The following is a 20,924-nucleotide window of genomic DNA, read 5'->3' on the forward strand; positions in this document are numbered from 1 at the left end:
GGTACCAAAAATAACTTGATTTGATTTTGATGTGTGCAGGGAAACAGAAGGAATCTTTGGTACCTGGACAATGGTTGTTCAAGACACATGACTGGTGATTCTACCCTTCTCACAGAGTTTAAGGAGAGAGCTGGCCCAAGTATTACTTTTGGAGATGACAGCAAGGGTTATACTGTGGGATATGGCTTGATTTTAAAAGACAATGTCATCATTGAGGAGGTTGCCTTAGTGGATGGTCTCAAACACAATCTGTTGAGTATCGACCAGCTTTGTGATAAAGGCAATTCAGTATCCTTCAACAAAGAAGCCTGTGTTGTGACTAATAATCAAAGCAACAAAGTGATTCTCACTGGTGTGAGAAGAGGAAACGTGTACCTAGCTGATTTCAACTCAACTAAAGCAGAATCTGTAACTTGTCTTCTCAGTAAAGCAAGTTAGGATGAAAGTTTGGCACACGAAGCTATCTCATTTAAACTTCAAGACCATGAATGAACTGGTAAAGAAAGAATTGGTAAGAGGTATTCCTCTAGTGGAGTTTTCAAAGGATGGACTGTGTGATGCCTGCCAAAAAGGGAAGCAGATCAAAGCATCAACCAGGAAGAAACTTGATTCAACAATTGAAGAGCCTTTACAACTGCTTCACATGGATTTGTTTGGACCAGTCAATGTATTGTCCATCTCTAGGAAAAGATTTTGCCTAGTAATTGTAGATGATTTCTCAAAGTTCTCTTGGACATATTTTCTAAAGTCTAAAGATGAGGCTAGTGAAATCATTATCAATCACATAAGGCAAGTCAACAATCATCCTGATTTCAAAGTTAGAAGAATTAGGAGTGACAATGGAACTGAGTTTAAGAATTCTGTCATGAGAGCATTTTATGAAGAAAATGGGATACTGCATGAGTTTTCAGCAGCAAGGACTCCACAACAGAATGGAGTAGTGGAAAGGAAGAACATATCACTTATTGAAGCTGTAAGGACAATGCTTGAAGAATCTAAACTACCAACATATTTATGGGCTGAAGCTATAAATACTGCATGCTACACTCAGAACATTTCTCTGATTAATCAAGCAAGATGCATGACTCCCTATCAATTGTTCAAGAACAAGAAGCCAACTCTAAACTTTCTTCATGTCTTTGGCTGCAAATGCTATATCCTGAAAAATCAAACTGATCAAAATGGGAAGTTTGATGCTAAAGCAAATGAAGGAATTTTTGTTGGATATGCTGTTGGTAAAGCATATAGAGTCTACAATCTAAGAACCAACATTGTTGTGGAATCTATACATGTTGTGTTTGATGATAAAAAGATTGAAGGACTGGAAGATGGAGATTACCATGAGAGCCTCAAATTCGACAATGTTGAGATGGTTAGTGATGACAGTGATGATGAGAGTGATCAAGAAACAGTGTCTAAGGATAATGCAGACAAATCTACTACCAATGAAGCACAAAACTCAACATCCGTCGAGTTGCATAATGCTTCATCCGTCGGAAGGCAATCTGCGTTATCCGTCGGAAGACAACCTGCCTCATCCGTCGGTACTCAAAATTCACCATCCGCCGGGTTATCAAAAGGAGCAGGAGGTCAAGACAGATCACCTACAGAAAATTCTCCTTTCTCAAATCAAAGATCCACAAACTCAGGGGGAGTTTCTAGCAATCAAAACTCAATCACACATCAAGACAATCATGAGGTCTCTTCATCTAGAGCTAATCTACCTCAGCAAAGGAAATGGACAAAAGATCACCTCTTTGAGCTTATCATTGGTGATGTTTCCTCCAGATTTCAAACAAGAAGAGCAACTCCAGAAGAATGTCTATACAGCAGCTTTCTATCAAAGGAAGAACCAAAGAAGGTAGAAGAAGCTTTGTTGGATCCTGATTGGATCTTAGCTATGCAGGAGGAGCTAAACCAATTTGAAAGGAATAAAGTATGGAAGCTGGTACCCAAGCCTAAAGGAAAGAATCCAATAGACACCAAGTGGGTATTCAGAAACAAGATGGATCAAAATGGCATAGTAATCAGGAATAAAGCTAGATTGGTTGCTAAGGGTTATTGTCAGCAAGAAGGAATAGATTTTGATGAAACTTTTGCTCCTGTTGCAAGACTTGAAGCCATCAAAATCTTCTTAGCCTATGCAGCCCATGCCAATTTCAAGGTCTATCAAATGGATGTCAAAAGTGCCTTTCTAAATGGAGATTTGGAGGAAGAAGTGTATGTTAGTCAGCCTCCTGGTTTTGAATATCCAAATTTTCCAGAATATGTCTATTATCTACTGAAAGCACTTTATGGACTGAAGCAAGCACCTAGAGCCTGGTATGACACTTTATCAAAGTTTCTTTTGGAAAATCATTTCACAAGAGGTACTGTAGATAAAACTTTATTTTTCAGAAATGTTAATGGCTCTAGTATACTTGTTCAAATTTATGTAGATGATATTATTTTTGGCTCTACAGATGAGAAACTTTGCAAAAAGTTTTCCAAATTGATGCAAAGTAAGTATGAACTGAGTATGATGGGAGAACTAACTTACTTTCTTGGTTTTCAAGTTAAGCAAGTTAGTGATGGAATATTCATTAGTCAAACTAAATATATTTTTAATCTTTTAAAGAAGTTTGATCTAATGGACTGCACATCTACAAAAACTCCCATGGCCACTGCAACTAAGCTTGAACTAAACACTAATGAAAAGTCTGTGGATATTTCAAGTTATAGAGGCATGGTTGGCTCACTTCTGTACTTAACAGCTAGTAGGCTAGATATAATGTTTGCTACATGTTTATGTGCTAGATTTCAGGCTGATCCTAGAGAATCTCACTTGATAGCTATTAAAAGAATTTTCAGATATCTCAAGGGAACACCAAAACTTGGCATTTGGTACCCTAGAGATTCTGGCTTTGATCTAACTGGTTATTCAGATGCAGATTATGCAGGTTGTAGAATTGATAGAAAGAGCACAACAGGAACCTGTCAATTTCTAGGAAACAAGCTTGTGTCCTGGTTCAGTAAAAAGCAAAATTCAGTTTCTACTTCTACAGCTGAAGCTGAATATATTGCTGCTGGCAGTTGCTGTGCACATATTTTATGGATGAAAAATCAATTGATGGACTATGGTTTGCAAGTTGAAAGGATTTCTATTTTCTGTGATAACACAAGTGCAATTGCCATCACTGAAAATCCAGTGCAACATTCAAGGACAAAGCACATAGACATCAAGTACCATTTCATAAGAGAACATGTAATGAATGGTACTGTGGAGTTACATTTTGTTCCAAGTGAGAAGCAACTTGCAGATATCTTTACCAAGCCACTAGATGAATCCACCTTTTCAAGGTTGGTAAGTGAGTTAGGTATGCTTAATTACTCTTAAATTTATCTGAATTATTTTGCAAGTTATAATGTAGCCATAAATTTAGTGGATTTTTTAAGTCTTGGATGAAATTTTGGCTAAGTCAAAATTTGCATCTCGACGGATGACCCTTATCCATCGAGTTTAGTCATCGGTCGATATACTACTTGCTAATAAAAGTCAATTATTTTTCTGGAATACTTTATGTCTCGACGGATATAAGTTTATCCTCATCCTTCGAATTGTCTAAATCTCAGCCGTTAATTCCCTGAACATTATCCATCGAGTATACTTACAGTTTGTAAGCATTACACGACGGATAATGGGTGGAATTTTTACAGTTTACTTTTAAACGACTATTTTAGGCAATTTCTATTGGTTAATTTACTTTTCTTTATTATTTTTGTCAGTTATTTTTGAGATAGTATAAAAGCTTATTTTATTCCAATTGTTTTCTTTTATCATTCTCAAATTCAACTGCTTTTATTTCATTCTCTCTCAAGCAAATATTCTCTTTCTCTTCAAGTTTTCATTCTTTAACAATGGCACCTGTAGTAAAGATTATGTCTCAAACTGGGTTCATTTATGAGAAGAACAACTTCACTATTTTGGTCAATAAGGGTATTCAGCAATCAGAGGACTATCACAAGATGATGGACTTTGTGAAGAATTACAAGCTAAATTATGCTATGCTGGAATCACCCACAATCTTCTGTGAAGTTGTTGAAGAGATGTGGACCACTGCTATCTACAACTCTGCTGACAAGACCATCACTCTAACCATCAAAGGTAATGAGTTCTGTATCAATAGTGATGTGATAAAAGCATGTTTCAAAATTCCTGATAATAATGTGACTTCACCACACAATGACACTGATATTATCAATATGCTTAATTCCATGCATTATGCACTTCCTACTACTAAACTGAGTGATATTAGGAGATTGGGTCTTAGGAAGGAGTGGAGTTTCTTGTGTGATGTGGTTACTAAAGTTTTCTCTGGAAAAGTCAGTAATTTTGATTCCGTGAATATTTCCATGCTTAACATGCTATACATGCTAGTTACAGATAAATTTTATAATTTCAGTGACCTTGTCTTGATTGAGTTAGGTTTTAAACTAGGTGAGTTAGCTAAAAGAGGAAATAATATGTATTATGCTAGATTTTTCATGTTATTGGCTAACCATCTATGTCAAGAGATTGTACTTGAGAACCCAAACAACAAACTGGATTGTTGGGTTCAAGAGAGAAGACTCATTACAGATTTGAACAGAGCCAACCATCACAGGGATGTGCCAATGTTCTATTTTCCTGTAATGCAGGCACCTCAGGTAAGTGAGGTAAGTTCATCCATCCCTACAACTATTCCAACCTCCACTATTTCTTTGATTTCAGGAGTAGCTATGGCAACTGTGCCAATGACCAAATAGTTGCCTACCAAAGCCTCCAAACCCTCTACAATTTCCAAATCTAAATCAAAGAAAACCCCCTCTGGTATCTCTCAAAAGATACCAGTTGTAAAATCCACAAAAGCAAAAGAGGGGAGTGTGAAGGAGGGAAAGTCAGGTGAGGGAAGGGGTGAACATCAAAGAAACCCCAAGAATAAGGATGGAGAGTTGAGTGAATCCCAGCCTAGCCACACTGCAGTTTCCCAACAAACTGCAGTGCTTAAAAAGGATAAAAGCTCACTTCTAGCTACATCCTCCCAAAAGGATGCGGTTATTGAACAAAGCTCTCAGCCAAGAGCACAGGTCAAAAGGGTTAGGGACACAAGCTCACCCCAAACTTACACAAGAAAGAAGAAATCTAAGACCTCTGGGGATGCACAGGGCACACACACAGTGCAAACTGGTGCTAAAGACACAGTCCCTGCACTCTCTCAAATTCAGACAGTCCTTGCACTCTCTCAAATTCAGTTTAATGTGGCTCTAATAAATGTGGAGTCACAGCCAAAATCTCTAATAATAGAAGCATCTGAAACACCATACTCACCAACAAACTCTCTGGAAGTGGATATGATAAACACTTCAATTCCTGATTCCCCTTCTTTAACTCTGTTGGGGAAGCCAAAATCTAGTGCAAGTGAGTATCATTTTTTAGATGATTTGTTGGCTCACTTGCCAATTCTTTCAGATTCTATTGTTACATCTGTGCTCCAAATATCATCAATCAACACAGAGTCAACAATAGTTTCTCTTCCCACCTCATTCATTTCTACTCTCTCGATGAATATTGCTCATCCGTCGAGTAGTGATTGTATCTCGACGGATAAGCCTAACAGCAGTTATCCGTCGGATAGCATTACCACTCACTCGACGGATATCACTTATTCGTCGAGTATTTCTGCACAACTTCAAACTTCAATTATTTCAAGTGCAGAAGATTTAGTGATTGTACAGTTACTTTTAGGACTGAGAGATGAGAGTGTATTGAGTGAGAGGCTGGGTTGCTCCCAGGCAAAAGGAGAGGAAATGAGTGAAAGTCAGCAATCCATTTATTCGGGATTGGCAAAAGTGAGTGAGAGGAGTCCCACCTTAGTAGGTGAAGGTGAGGGTGTGAGGGTGGGGAGCCAGGGTGAGACCCTGATGCAACAAAAGAGAGATTTTGAGAGAAAAACAGGTACAGATTAATAAGGGTGGATACAGCCATTGCTCATGAGTCAATGATTGTGGATGATGCTGAAAAGGAAAGACAATTTCAGCAACATTACAAGGCTGTAATTGATAACATTTCCTTGGATGCTGACACTTTTACTCATCCTGTGTCAACCTATCAATCGTTGGCTGATCAGGGCAATGAGGAGGCAGAAAAGACATTAAATTTGGTGCATACTTCAGAGTCTCTGAAAAGGGATAAAGCTGCTGTCAATTTAATGCCTCCTACAGCTGATGAGCCATCTGAAGAATTTGGAGTAAATTCTAATGATGATGACTCTATTTCTTTGGATGGAAGCATGAACTTAGGGGGAGATGAAGGCCCAAATCTGTTCCAAATTTACCTGAATGGGCATGGACAAAGGAATCTACACCAGGACAATTTGGTGTATCTTTGGTTAAACATGTCATGGCTATTCAAAAGGCCCTTCAGGAAACTTCAGATGCTGGTACCAAGGCTATTCTTCAAGCTCACCTAGACTCTCTACATCTCATGAAGATCCAGCAATTAAGACAGAATCTGAGTGTGGATGAACTCAAAAAGGATATAGCTGACTTGAAGACCTACAATTCTGAAAAGCTGGATTCAGTCATGCCATATGGTACCATGAAGGATCTATTACTAAGATTGAGGAGAGAATCAGATTCTAAAAAGAAGCTGGCCAAGCTGGAAGATAGAGTTCAAGTTATTGAGAATTCAGTGGCTACCCTTCTTTAAAATCAACAGACTCAGACAAATCTTCTCATGCAACTGGCTAAAGCACAAGGCCTAACCCCTCAACTTGATGATAACAAAAAGGGGGAGAGAGAACCAAGTGAGGGGGAGAAACTTCAAGTTTAAATCAGCAAAGTAATTGTACCTTCAATTACTGTCTCCAAGCCACCAGTTGCAGATGGTATAGATCTAATTAAAGCAGCAACAACAAATTTGAAAGTTGCCGAGAAAGGAAAGTTGAGTTTGATCAACTGGGATAAGATTGATGAGGAGATACAGAAAAAGTTTGAACTTGTCAAGGAGCCAGTTAAGTCAGCCATCCATCACTCTCAACTCAAGCAAATCAGTGTGAATGAGATGAGCATGAATTATCTGGAAAGAGGACAATCTTCCTGCATCAAGTCTACAAAGGCTGAAATAATTCTTAAACCAAGGGCAAACTATCCAAAATCATCTTTGAAGAACCCCTTGGACACTGTGTATGAGACACCCAAACTGATGAGAAGAAGCTTCTGTCAAGATCAATTATCTTCTATAAAGATCCAGCTGATTCAGCTTCAAAAAGGAGAATTGCTAAGATATTCAGAAATGGAAAGGAAATTTGTGTGGTAGCTGGACATCCATAATTTGCTCAAGCAAAGAGAGAAGAAAAAGCCAGATTAAAGTAGGAAAAGAAGCAAGATGCTCTAGATGCAAAGAAGACTAAACAAAAGAAAGAGCAGATTGCTATCTTGGCCAAGCTACAGGCTGTGAATTTATCTCAACAAATTCCCTCTCAACCATCTGAAGCTGCTGAATCAAAGAAGAAAATTGAAGAACAGAAGAAATCTCCAAGAAAGAAAGAATTGGCTAGAAGAACAAAAAGGAAACTGGATATTGTTGACAAAGGATTGGAAGATCAATTTCCTAAGGTACCCACACCAGCTACAACTCAAGCATCAAAGCCCTCTGTGGCATTTGAGGATATAAGGGCGGTGGATCCCTACAGGAATATTCATGGTGAACCTATTGTGCCCAAGGATGAGCCAATAGAGTGGGATAAAATACCAATTCCTGACTTCAATTTACCAATCCTTAGCAAGCCAAAAAGGACAAAGTCAAGGGCAGTCAAGAAAGTGAAGCTGTCACCTCTCAAATCCAAATCAGTAGTTAAAGTTCAACCCAAAGTTTAACAGGGGAGACTACTTGTACTTGTGTGACATCAAGGAATTTTCTGATCTAAACCTCTATCTGAATGAACTAGATGAAGTGAGGGGAATTGATGCATACAGAAACCTACCTGAAAGGTTAGTGTTCAAGTACAAAGGAGGAAAGGAGATTGTGTGGCCACTTCACAGGATTCTTCAAGAAAGCCAAGCTGTACTGATTAAAGTTTATTCATCCTTCAAGAAGAACTTTGGGTTCAATGTAACTGCAAGAAGACTAGTATTGAAGAATATTGAAGAACTAAGGAGTATTAGAGCTAAAGATGCACTTCCAAAGACTCTAATCATCCCATACACAGGGAGAAGAGTGCATCTAAGGCCCTACTGGATGATGGAGTTCATAGATGACAAAGGTGTGAGAAGATTCTTCAGGTTAGAAGACCAATTGAGTATCTCTAGCAATGAGACTCTCTTGGAAATGCAAGAAAAGCTAGATCTCTCAGAATCTGATGAACTGGAATTCCATAGGCAGCTCCAAAATTAGATTGATGAAAACAACAGGAAGCTTGGAAGAAGATCCAGACCTTCAAGAAACTAGAAAAATCTGCTCAGGCTAGAGGAGCATCTTGAAATGACTGTGAGCCAAACTTTGTACATTTTGATTAATTGAAGCACTTTTCAGTATTATCTGCTTATCTTTAAAGTTGTATGTTTAGGATGTTTTGTTATCATCAAGTATCTCTTAATTTATGGCTACAATTCCAGTAGACATAAATTGGGGGAGATTGTTGTGCATATGTTGTGTACTTGATGATTTCATAAACAAAACATCTAAGTAGATTTTACTTAGTGAAATAATGTAGCACTCGACGGATAAGAATTATAGTCCCGACGGATAACTAATTATAGTCCCGACGGATGTTAACTAATTATCCATCGAGTGAGTAGCTTATGTAATAATAAGTCTGTAGTACAGTTCTGTATACATCTTTGTATAGATTCTGTAGTAGCCTATAAGTCAAGTTGACTTTAACTAGATATGCAGAATAAGTTGATTAATTATATATAAATGATGTCTTGTAATTCTGCATAAGTGAAATGAAGTCAAGTGCCAAAATAGCTACCGACGTATGATTAACAAAGCCATCGATGGATGATCAAATGACTATCAACGGATGCCTGATATAGCAGTCGACGGATGATCAATGAAGCCATCAACGGATGTTCAGAAAGTCAACGGATGATCATATATCCAACGAATATTCATAAAGTCCAACGGATGGTCATATAAAGAATTCAAACAGCAGTTGAACAGTGAATACTGAGCACAGCCGTCGAAATGTACAAATCTACTGTGGAAGCCCATTAACTGGGTAATAGAGGATGAAAAGTAGCAAAGCTTAAGACTGATAGTTTTTATGTTTATTTAGTGTTTTTGACTTTGTAATCTTGGTAATATATAAACCAAGAACATAGCAAATAAAACATAACTGAGATACAAAAAGAGAGAAATCTTTGTAAGCAAAATCCTTAGCATTTCCTTGTATTCTCAGTAGTTCGATTTGTAAGCAGCTGTGAGCATTCTTGCACATAGAGTCTTCTCGATATATAATATATATCTCTGGTGGAATTGTTTAAATTCACCAGAAAGTTTTTAAAGACTTTTGTTTTTAATTACTTATGTTTTGATTCAATTAAGTTTCTATTCCGCATTGTGCTAATCAAAACACTTATATTTATATTCGAGTTGAACATTTTTATTTCGAGAAAAAGGTTCAAGAATTTCATTCAACCCCCCTTCTGTAATTCTTGCTATATTGTTAAGGGACTAACAAGTATTTTGAACTACCACAGATCATTGGTGGTATTTCTTCGCTCATTCTGTTATTAGACACAGAGCGCTATATTATATTCTGTGGCGGAATGGGAGATTCCCCTCCGATACTTATGTTTACTACTCTTAAGACTTGGAAGAACAATCATATTCTTTGCAATGGCTTGCAGTAAGTTAACAGAAAGGTTAATTGCTTCCATATGGCTACTTTGATTCCATATCCAGTATGGTATATTACCGTAAATGTTGTTTCCATTCAAGTAAAGAACCTGCAAATTATTTTGAAATTGCAGAAAATATGGGATCTCACTTGAGTTACAGGATTTCAGAAGTAGAAATTCAAGCTTCGGAAGAGTGAGGTTAAGGCTATGGTTGGTTAGTAAGGTTATCTTGTTAAAAGATAGACCAAGATGGGTAAGCTTTCTAAGGCTAAGGAAAATGTCAACCTCTACTGCACCAATTGTAGGAATCTAAATGAGTTGCTACTGCAGAGCTCTAAAAAAAGATGATAGAATGTTTTAATATTTCTGAATATGATTCCTTTGATTGAATTGATTTTTTACATATGATGTAGAATAGGCTATATATAGATACTACAGATCTTTCTAGAGAGTCATTTAGAGAGTTGATACAATGAACCTCTAAATGAACTTGATTACAAGATGCATGAATATATAAAAGATATATACCATGAATGTGAAAGTGCATGAATTCCAACACTCCCCCTTAATGCACTTGTCTGACAACTCCAATGCGTTCACGCAAGTAGTGAAATTTCTCTTTAGGAAGAGCCTTTGTAAAAATGTCGGAAAGCTGTTCTTGAGTCTTGCAATATTGTAGTTGTATCTCTCCTTCTTCAACTACATCCCTGATAAAATGATATTTGATTGCAATGTGCTTTGTCCTCTCATGACACACTGGATTTTTTACAATGGAAATAGCTGATTTATTGTCACAGAATAGAATTGTAGCTTCTTTTTTCTTTTCTCCAATATCTTCTAGAATCCTCCTTAACCAAATTGCTTGAGAAGTTGCTTTTGCAGCTGCTACATATTCAGCTTCTGCTGATGATTGTGCAACAACTTTCTGCTTCTTTGACAACCAAGAACAAATGTTTGTTCCAAGTAAAATTGCATAGCCAGATGTACTCTTCATGTCATCTATGCTTTCAGCCCAATCACTATCCGAGTAAGCAATAAGATTCAGATTTTCTCCAGCTTTGTAAAAAATCCCATAGTCAAATGTTCCCTGCAAGTATCTCAGAATTCTTTTTGCTGTTCCAAAATATGTTTGACTAGGATTTTGCATAAATCTTGAGAGTAGAGTTGCTGTAAACATTATGTCAGGCCTTGTTACTATAACATACAACAAGCTACCCACCAAACTTCTGTAATGAGAGCAATCTACCTTTGATGTTCCATCAACTTTTGATAATTTTTCACTAACAACCAGGGGTGTTGAAACCGGCTTGTAATTTGACATATTAAATTTGTCAAGAATACTTTTTGCATACCTCTTTTGTGAAACAAAAATCTCATCTGCTCCTTGTGAAACTTCAACGCCCAAGAAATAATGAAGTAGCCCCAAATCACTCATCTCATAGGATTTTATCATGTGTTCTTTAAATCTTTCCATCATCACTTGATCATTTCCTGTGAAAATGAGATCATCCACATAGAGACAAACAATGAGAATCTTGCTTCCTTCTTTCTTCACATACAAAGTTGCTTCATTCTTGCTTCTTTGGAATCCATTTTTAAGAAAATATGAGTCAATCTCTTTGTACCATGTATGAGGTGATTGTTTAAGTCCGTAAAGGGCCTTTATGAGTTTGTACACTTTGTTCTCTCCCCCTTCCACCAAGAACCCTCGTGGCTGCTCAACATAAATTTCTTCATCAAGCTTTCCGTTTAAGAATGCAGACTTAACATCAAGCTAAAAAAGTTTCCATTTATTTTGTGCAGCAAGAACGATCAAGGTTCTTATAGTTTCAAGCCTTGCTACTGGGGAAAAAGTTTCTGAAAAATCAACACCGGGCTTTTGAGTAAAACCTTTAGCGAATAGCCTTGCCTTATGCTTTTGAATTTCTCCATTTTGATTCAATTTGGTCTTGTAGATCCATTTTAGCCCGATAATTTCTCATCCTTCAGGCCTGTCTACAAGCTCCCATGTTTTGTTCTTATCAATCATGTGCATTTCTTCTTCCATTGCTTGCTGCCATAATTCATATTTTTCAGCTTCTTCAAAATTTTCTGGTTCACTAACCGCAAAATTACAAGATTGATATATGTCACTAATTCTTCTGAATTTTATTGGTGGAGTTTCATTATCATCCTCTGATTTAGATGTGTGAGTCTGATCAGATGTGTGAGTTTCTTGATCTTGTTCTTCTATTTCTTCACTTTCTTCATTTTCTTCCAGAGAACTTGGTTGATGGACATGTTCCACATGTTTTTCTTTCCAATCCCAGGCTGCATTTTCATCAAATAAAACATCTCTACTAACAACCAATTTGTTAGTTTCAATATTGTAAAGCCTGTAACCTTTAGTTTCTAGAGTATGACCAGTAAAGATACATCTTATACTTTTATCATCCAGTTTAGTACGTTTCTCAGCAGGTACATGAGCATATCCAATATAACCAAATGTTTTGAAATGACTTACTGATGGGTTTTCTCCACTCCATGCTTCCATTGGTGTCATGTTTCTTACATCTTTTGTGGGACACCTGTTAAGGATGTACACTGCTGTATTTGTAGCTTCAGCCCAGAACGTCTTTGGGAGTCCTTTTTCATTCATCATAGACCTGGCCATTTCAACAATTATTCTATTTTTGCGTTCTGCAACTCCGTTCTGCTGCGGACTATACCCTTCTGTGAGCTGCTTCTAAATGCCTTCATCCTTGCAATATCCTTCAAATTCTTTAGAGGTATATTCACCTCCTATATCACTCCGTATGCACTTAATGTTACAACCACTTTGTTTTTCAACCAGGATTTAAATCTCTTAAAAATATTGAAAGCTTCTGATTTCTCCTTTAGAAAATAAATCCATGTCATCCTTGAAAAATCATCAATGAAAATTATAAAATACCTTTATTGTGCCAACGATTGTGTTTTCATTGGACCACAAATGTCGGTATGTATAAGTTCCAAGCGTCCTTTTGCTCTCCATGATTTTCCTCTTGGATATGGCATTTTATGATGTTTTCCCATGATGCATCCTTCACACGGGTTCTTTTCTTTTTGTAAATCTGGTAGGCCATTCACCATGTTTCTTTCTTTGAGAAGCTTTAATCCCTGAAAATTTAGATGGAAATATCTTTTATGCCAAAGCCATGATTGGTCTACTACTTCAGCCTTTAGGGCATTGTAGTTAAAGATCAATGGAAAGTTCATGTTCCTCTCCATCTTTACTTCTGCAATGACCTGATTCTTGTTCTTTTTCTCAAAAATTCTGCACATATTATCCTCAAATACAAGACAATAATCATGTTCCAGAAGCTGTCTAACACTTAATAAATTTTCTTTTAAATCTGGAACGAGAAGAACATCTCGTATATATTTGACTCCAGATTTTGTGTTAATAGAAATTGTTCCTTTGCCTTCTGCTTCTGCAACAGCTCCATTACCCATCCTCACCTTTGGGTTTATTGTTGTATCAATTTGCACAAAGATTTTTTTATCTCCACACATATGATTGCTGCAACCACTGTCTATGTACCATGCTTTGTTGTCTTCATCAAGGCTGGAATGGCAAGCATAAAAAAATTGTTCTTCTTTGTTGTCCTCCTTTCCTTCTGTGAAATTTGCCCTCTCACAATTTTTAAATCTGCAGTCTTTTTCAATATGACCAAATCTTCTACACAAATTACATTAAGGCTTACCCTTGAACCAACATTTAGATGTGATATGGCTGGTTCTTTTGCATATGTTGCAAAAATATTTTGGGTTAGAACTTGTACCTCTTTCATTGTTATCATTTTTGTAAGTACTGGTGGTATTTTTCCTCCAGTCTGCCTTCTTTTGCTCCTGATTGTAACCACCTTTCTTTGAAAATTGTTGTGGCTTCACCTTTGCTCTAGACAAAAAAGCATTTTCTGATTGCTCTGCCTGTTTAAGCCTTCTTTTTTCATGTGCTTGAAGAGATCCCATCAATTCTCTTATTGACAACTTGCTGAGATCTTTTGTTTCTTCAATAACAACAACAATATATTCATATTTATCTGTCAAACTGATCAAAATTTTCTCCACAACATGTTGATCAGTAATATCATCACCTAGGGTTTTCATTTAATTCACAATCTCCATTACACGAGCATGATAGCTTTGTGTATTTTCAGAATCTTTCATTCTTAAATTCTGAAAATCTTTTTTAAGAGATTGAAGATTAATACTTCTTACCTTTTCATCTCCATGGAATTCACCTTCTAGAATTTCCCATGCTTCTTTTGCTGTTGAAGCTCTTGATATCCTTGTAAAAATTGGTTTGGTGACTCCCATCTGTAGTTTGCTCAGTGCTCTTGTATCTTGGCGACGAGATGTTTCAATTTTATTTAATTCTGCTTCAGACAAGCCTGATTCATCATCAAGTTCTACAAAACCTTTCTCCACGATATTCCATAAGCCTTCTGCCCTAAGAACAGTTCTGATTATGATATTCGAGTAGTCATAATCTTCACCATCAAATAGAGGAGTTAAAGATGATTGAGAGTCTGAATTTGATGCCATGTAATCACTTCTTGTTTCAATCCCAGATTAGAATCGAAAACTGCTCTGATGCCAATTTGTAGGAATCTAAATGAGTTGCTACTGCAGAGCTCTAAAAAAAGATGATAGAATGTTTTAATATTTTTGAATATGATTTCTTTGATTGAATTGATTTTTTACATATGCTGTAGAATAGGCTATATATAGATACTACAGATCTTTCTAGAGAGTCATTTAGAGAGTTGATACAATGAACCTTTAAATGAACTTGATTACAAGATACATGAATATATAAAAGATAGATATTATGAATGTTAAAGTGCATGAATTCCAACACCAATAAGGTCTATATGTTGAGAAAATGAACTTGGAATTGGATCTATTAATTCATTGTCAACCAAACGTATGAAAGTTAGGTGGTTTATGTTCATAAGCCGCAGCGGGATTTTATCTGAGAAGTGATTATGTGCAAGACCAAGAGAAGTAAGCTGAGTTAGGTTTGAAAGATATGTGGGTATATCACCATTTATACTGGTATTATCAAGGTTGAAAACTGTTAATTTAGTTACCTTGTCAAGCCAAAAAATTCCCACTGATTTAGTGAAAGAGATGTATCTGATTCTGAATTTGTCACACTTAAGTGATGAGTTATGTGGAGTCAAGGGTTGTTGGATTAAAGAAGTTTTCAGACCCGGCCACACCATTATATGATAGTACGAAATGTTTGTGGGAGAAAGTTTGCTGAATGTGAAATTGGGAAAGATGAAGACACAAAACTAGCTATGGATAGGCCACAAAAACACCACACATGTCCAACATAACAAGGACAATTTACATATTCAGGTAATAACATAATTTTATATGACTTGAATTTTTTATCATTATAATTTTACTGTTCTGTATTTAACTAGATCTTTATTACAGATAGGAATAATGTGATTAAAGATACAACAATCTAAACCAAATAAAAAAGAAATACCTACAACCAAACATATGTAGAAGAACAATTGCCCAACTCTTACAGCAAACCTGTTTGCTAAGCCCAAATGATCTGCCTGTTCCGCATCCTGGGTTTTTTTTGTGCCCTTCCAAATTTCTGAACAGTCTTAGGGATCAGCCAAGGGTGTCTATCTATCAAAATGTCTCCTAGTACAAACCCAATAACAAGTCCACTTCCAAGTCCTACTAATATGAATAACCAATCAAGTCCACTTGGAAGCTTATCATCATCAGGATCATCCTTGTTCTCATCAGGTGGTGATAGCTTAGTTCCACAATTCTTAGATAACGGAAATCCACAAAGTCCTGAGTTCTCAATATAAGAAGTTTTTTCAAATGAATTAAACTGTGGGCCTTGTGGTATGTGACCACTTAGAAGGTTGTTGGACACATTGAAGATAGTGAGAAAATTGAGTTGTGCTGCCAACTGTTGAGGGATAACTCCTGAGAGCTTGTTCTGTGAAAGGTCCGACGATTCTAGCTGTGTTAGGTTCCCAAGTAATGGAGGAATTGGACCTGTAAGATCATTGTTTGAAAGGTTAAGCAACTGGAGAGCCACTAAACTTCCAAGAGATTCTGGAATCTGCCCTGTAAATTTGTTACTTGAAAGGTCAATAGCAGTGAAAACATTTAAAATCTTATCGTAGTCAATCTCTACGCCTTTGTTGGTAAGAATTATTGAGGTGTGATATGAGGCAGTGGATGTCAGAGGGTATCTTCCAATAATCCATAAAGATTCCGTTTTTGTTTCTATATATTGTTCCATGTATGTACGAAAATCTTTCATTACATTCCAAATCTGAATATAATATGCAGGCAAAGCACCAGTTAAAAAGTTACTGGAGAGATCGATAATGCACAACATTGGGAACTCTGAAGGATTCCTTGGACTTCTAACTTCACCGTGGAACTTGTTGGAATGCAGTTGTAGAACTTGTAGTCGTGGAAGACTCCCCAACCAAGAGGGGAAGTTTGTTTCATCTGATTATTCGATAGATCCAAAATCTGTAGCATTTTACTATTTGACAATGACCTTGGAACTTCCCTTGTTAACTGGTTTTGACTCAAATCCAACACCTTTAAGTCACATTCTTTTTGGTATATTTGAGGAATTGTACCAGAAAAGTTGTTGTCTTTGAGAACAAGGAATTCCATAGAATCGGCTAGGCATTGTGGAATTGGTCCACTCATGCTGTTATTTGACAAATCTAGTACTTTAAGAGACATGACACCACATATCATAGGGGAAATATCTCCGGTTAATCTATTGTTCTTCACAAAGTACAAATTTGTATTTGATGGTGGAACTGGGAGATTCCCTTGTAGCATGTTATTGCTTATGTCTATCGATCTTAAACTCTTACTTTGGATATCAACCGGATCATGTTCGAAGGCCGTTAGGTAGTTAGCTCTAAGGTTCATTACCTCTAAATTTTCACTTACATTCCAAATCCAGTGTGGTATACTACCGTGAATATCGTTTCCATCCAATTCAAGTCCCTTTAAGTTACTCTGGAACCGTAGAAAGTATGGGAACTCAGTTAAGTTACAGAAACTCAAACCTAAAAGTTTAAGCTTTGGAAGAGTGAAGATAGTTTGATGGGGAACAACTAACGTTATATTGGACTGGGATAGATTGAGAATGGTAAGGTTTCTTAAGCTCTGAAATATGTCAGCATCTACTGTACTAGTAAAGTCATTTGTAGCAACATAGTGATATTCGAGATTTTTGAGTTGAGAAAGTGAGCGAGGAATTTTACTAGTTAATTCTTTAGAGCTCAAGTTTAATTCTATTAATTGGGTCATGTTCATCAACCACAAAGGGATTTCACCACCAATGTAATTTTCTTGAAGGTCAAGATTGGTAAGTTGGGTTAGGTTTGCAAGAGATGGTGGGAAATCACAATATAGATTAGTATCACGAAGGTCTAAAAAAGTAAGTTTAGCTAACTTGTGAAGCCAATGTTAGATGAAACTGATAAAAAAGTAAGCTGGGTAAGGTTACCAATTGAGGCCGGAATTGATCCCGAAAAATAGCATTGTTTGAGTCGCAACCAAGTCAATGACTGCAGATTTCCAATTGAGGCAGTTATGTTACCAAAGAAATTTGTCAAAGCAATATCAAGTTCCCTGAAGGAGTTTGTTTTGTTAAACTCTGGAAGGTAACCACTGAGATTTTGATTGTCACTCGCGTTGAGAACAAGCAGGCCTGGTAGATTGAAGATTGCAATGGGAAATCCTCCATGCAAATAGTTGTGAGACAGAACCAGGTAAGTCAGTTTGGACAGTCCTGACAACTCGAGTGAAATTTGACCCGAAAATGAAGAGTATGACAAATTTACAAAGGATAGACTTAAAGATGGGAAATCTCGGATGGAATCGAAGAGTTCATGAAGTTATTTTCTGCAAGGTTTAAGTTCTGAAGGTGAACAAGGCTAAACAGGGTGCAGTTGGGGTGAAGAGTAACATATATTAGACTGCTACTGAGGTCAAGACCAATAACATAACCGGTAGCATCATCACACTCAACCCCGTCCCATGAGCAGCAATCACTGCTGCTATTTCCTCTGGCTTTCCAGGACGCAGTCTTCATGTCAGCAGATGAATGGGAAGAGGCATAAAAGGCTTTGCTTTAAACGTAAAAGAGCAAACCTCTTGTGATCCTAGCACAGCGTAGTAGTAGTGATATTATAGGACATAGTTATAACATGAGAGTGTAGAAGAAAGAAGAATAGTAAGAGAGTAACACTGTGTGGCGCTGCCATGGCAGATAATTAAGTAGCTCTGTGTGAACTCTTTTAATAATCAAGTTCATCAAAGAATTTTGCACACTAAAGTTAGAGGCGGCTTAATTGGACTCTAGACATAATCTTGTCTAAATATTCTTTGACTTATCCTCTTTTCTGTATTTTCTTTTTCAAAATCGGACTTTTTTTCTAAACCACGAAAAATCAAAGGAAATTGTTGTATGGGACATTGGACATATCTAGTGTGTTTTTCTTTGACAGAATATCTAGAGTGTTGATAAAATTGTTTTTTCACATTGCTCCACTCTTCACTAGTATATCTGACCACATCTCCAATCAATATAATATTTTCCGTTAAGTGTTTAATGTCGTGAATATCTATCGCATCACCCACCTCTTTCACAGCTAATTTCTTGGCTCTTTCAAAGTCTTTTGACATGTTCTTAAGGTGATGAACATCGAGTTCCATACCTAAGTCTATATGAATAAGATGTTCGATCTGACTGTTTTCAAAGAACTTCTTATGTGCATTCGAATGGTTCCATCCTCTTCAGGTCGGAGTTCTTACATCTTCGCAGTTACAGAACCTTCCTTTAAATCTACAGCGCCCAAAAGAAACATGTTACTTTTCAACATTCGGTTGACTAAATCTGAGGCAACATTCATCTTCTCCTTTTTCGATTCAACAACAAGTTTTTTAAGTTTCCTATAGAAGGCAATAAAGCCCTCCAAGTCTGGTAGACAGAGATGCAGTAGACACCACAAATCCACTGCAGTGATAATAGAGAGATTGCATGAAGCAACCAGTGCTAGTCATAGGTCTGGCCTCATTAATGTATTAGAACTTCCTGTAAGTGTAAGTCCAACGTCCTTCGTATCAGCTAATGTTGTTAATTCAACTTTGTCAAACTCCTGAATAAGCTCATCTATATTTAACTTGAAGGTGATGTCGAATGACAGACCTTTATTTCTCTTCTTAAGAGTGACTTTTTTTGGCCCGGTATCCATATGAAACACAAATACACCAATTGAATTTTCAATTTATAATCCTTCCGTTTAAATTCCATGCCAATGTGGTGGCTGACACCCTTAGTAGAAAAGAGAGACTCAAGATGACAATGTCTTCGGAAGAGTTGATAAGAGATTTCGAAAAAATGGAAATAGAAGTGAAGGTAACCGGAGCCGGTACTGAAAAGTTGTTTGAGATTGTAATGCAGCCCGAATTATTGGAAAAGATCATATTGTGCTTAGAAAAAGTGATGAATGAAGGCAGAGAGCCAATGAATAGAGAAGAGATTAATACTGAGAAAGATGATAAGGGAATAATGAGGTATTCCTACAGAATTTGGGTTCCAAATGTTCAAAAGCCTAAGGACGGGATCTTAGATGAAAGCCATGGTTCAAGGAATAAGATTTAGGGTAAACCCTGAATATGATAGTCAGGGAGGTCGCCATCAAGAAAGAGGGAACCCATAACATAATGAAGTGGAAAACAAGGATTTTAACGTATAAGATAACCCCGATTATGGGAGAAGGATGAAACATTTCATACTGAGAAAACAGAAGTCGAGCAAGATAGGGAGAACCAGGACGGTACTCCTATGGGGAAATTCATGGACCTGCCTAAACAAAACTTATACTTTTACCCCCAAACCACCACCCTGAGAAAACAATGCGGTGGGAAATTCTTTCAGGACCTTTAAGTCGCTAAGCTCTCAGAGTTCCAAGGAACAAGTTGACCCAGTCAAGGCAAGAGCCTGGCTAAAGGAAATAGAGGAATCATTTGAGATTCTAAATGATTGACGAAGCGCAAAAGACTGTTTTTGCCACTTACCTTCCTAAGAGAGAGGCCACCCGTTGGTGGAAGTCTAAGGAAGATAGAGAGATAACATAGAAGTTTTAAAACCAGGCCAGAGGCGGACAAGTATGATGAATCATGAATCTAGGTTGTGAAATTCGTCAAGGTTCATCTGAAGGACACGAATCCAGAATGACGGGATGTTTGAAATCAATTCTTATGTTGTGTTGGTTCATGAAATGGTTATAATAGAAGTGAAAATAAAAGACTGAAAGGGGAATGAGTATAAAGAGATATAAAGGAAATAGAGTTGAGAAGCAATAATGGAGTTTGGTATGTGAAACCCTAAGAAACCCTAGCAATAAATATAGAGAAGTGTGTCATCATCAGCGCGATGGTGACTGATCATGAGATAGACTGATGGATTAATAAGGAAACACGGATGGACTGAGGAGACAGGATAACAAGATATTAGGAAAATGGGATGAAGGAAGTGACCTTTAAGAATGTGAAGTGTATGTAAGACCGGTGGCTTGATACCCAGAAAGGGAGACGCCAGGTATAAAAGATATCCCAACATTAAGATGACAGTTGAGATAAATAATGGAGATAAATGAATAGTTAGAACTAAAAGTTTCACATTGAACACGACCAATATCTCCTAGAACATCCCTGTTATCATTACCAAATCAGGAAAGAAAAGCGGATAACCATTTTTATCTTATGGAGGCCATATGGATTGACCTCAACTTGAATAAGGATGCTATTGTGAAATTTGGTATAGACTATCGAGGTGGGAATGATTGAATAAGATAATCTATCAAGGATATATGACTTGATTTATCCATGGAAGGATGCAAGTACCTTTTTAAAGGTGGAATTAAGGATAGTTACTCGATAACTTGAGATGAACCTAGGGGAATGCATAAGGTTGGCATTTCACCATTAATAAGGACAGTATGAGTGTC

General features: G+C 37.0%; 1 pseudogene; it reads right to left on the minus strand.

The window, feature by feature from the left end:
- Positions 1 to 15,257: 15,257 nt before the first annotated feature.
- Positions 15,258 to 18,285, minus strand: LOC141667700 (receptor-like protein 6; annotated as a pseudogene).
- Between the last annotated feature and the right edge of the window lie 2,639 nt (positions 18,286 to 20,924).

The sequence above is a fragment of the Apium graveolens genome, chromosome 6, assembly GCF_009905375.1.
Source record: "Apium graveolens cultivar Ventura chromosome 6, ASM990537v1, whole genome shotgun sequence".
In the NCBI taxonomy this organism is placed as follows: domain Eukaryota; kingdom Viridiplantae; phylum Streptophyta; class Magnoliopsida; order Apiales; family Apiaceae; genus Apium; species Apium graveolens.